We start from the raw sequence: 1,185 nt of genomic DNA on the forward strand, positions 1-1,185 counted from the left end.
TTTGGTCCAATTCCAGGACTGCATTTCTTTAGTGACCATCTGTGCGTTTACAGCTGTGGTGTCCACATACCAGCCTGTGCCCCATCTACTTTTATCCAACGCCTGCACTTGTCTGCACTGCAGCCTGTTTCCATTTTTCAAGACCTCCTCAGTCATACCAGGCCTGTATTTCTCTATAGAGCACCTTTGTGTAACAGTCAGAAATACCTCACTTTACAAAGAATAATTATTTGCACGAGGGAACGGCATGGAGCTGTGTCAGGAGAGTGGTAGCTGGGGGTGAGGGAAAGGGTCTGCACCAGAGGGTGGTGGGCATGGAACAGCCTGCCCAGGGCAGTGGGCACAGCCCCGAACTGCCAGAGCTCAGGGAGCATTTGATCTGATTTTTGAGTTGTCCTATGTGGAACCAGGAGTTAGACTCGATGATCCTTGTGGGTACTTTCCAATATTAAATGTATTCTATGATTCTATGATTCCTATTCCAGCAGGTTGCAAAATTTACTTTGAAAAAAAGTCTCTGATCCCAGCTGTTCCCAGCTCACAGAATCACAGAATGGCCAGGGTTGGAAGGGACCTCAAGGATCGTGAATCTCCAACTCGCCGGCCACAGGCAGGGCCACCAACCTCACATTTAATACTAGACCAGGCTGCCCAGAGCCCCATCCAACCTGGCCTTGAAACACCTCCAGGGACAGGGCATCCACAACTTCTATGGGTAGCCTGTCCAGCTCATGTGAAGGCTTGGCTTTCGGTAAGGAAATATTTTGATAAACCCCATTCAGGAAAACCAGAACAACTTCTTGAACACATGCCAGGTACCTAGATTAAAAACCAAACCGAATCATTTGCAGAGATTACAAATGATAGCTTTCCATAAATGAAGTAACAGGGCAGCAATATATTAGGGCTTAACTGTTCAAGAGGATACGACACACATGATGCTAGCATATGTGCCTTTCAGCTAATGATAGCAGTTGACATGCATTATAGTGACTTTATGGCACATTTGTCACAAGAAGCATTGTCTAATGAATGAATGGTTAATGAGATTGCATTAAGCATAAAAAATGCCATTTTAAACCACTAGATCATTACTTTAACAAGGTATTTTCTACTGCAAAGGAATTAAAGCAAATAAAGAGGTTCTTTGAAGGCAGATAACTGCTTCCACATAAGGCATTTAAA

Source organism: Meleagris gallopavo, chromosome 1 (assembly GCF_000146605.3).
Source record: "Meleagris gallopavo isolate NT-WF06-2002-E0010 breed Aviagen turkey brand Nicholas breeding stock chromosome 1, Turkey_5.1, whole genome shotgun sequence".
Taxonomy (NCBI): Eukaryota; Metazoa; Chordata; class Aves; order Galliformes; family Phasianidae; genus Meleagris; species Meleagris gallopavo.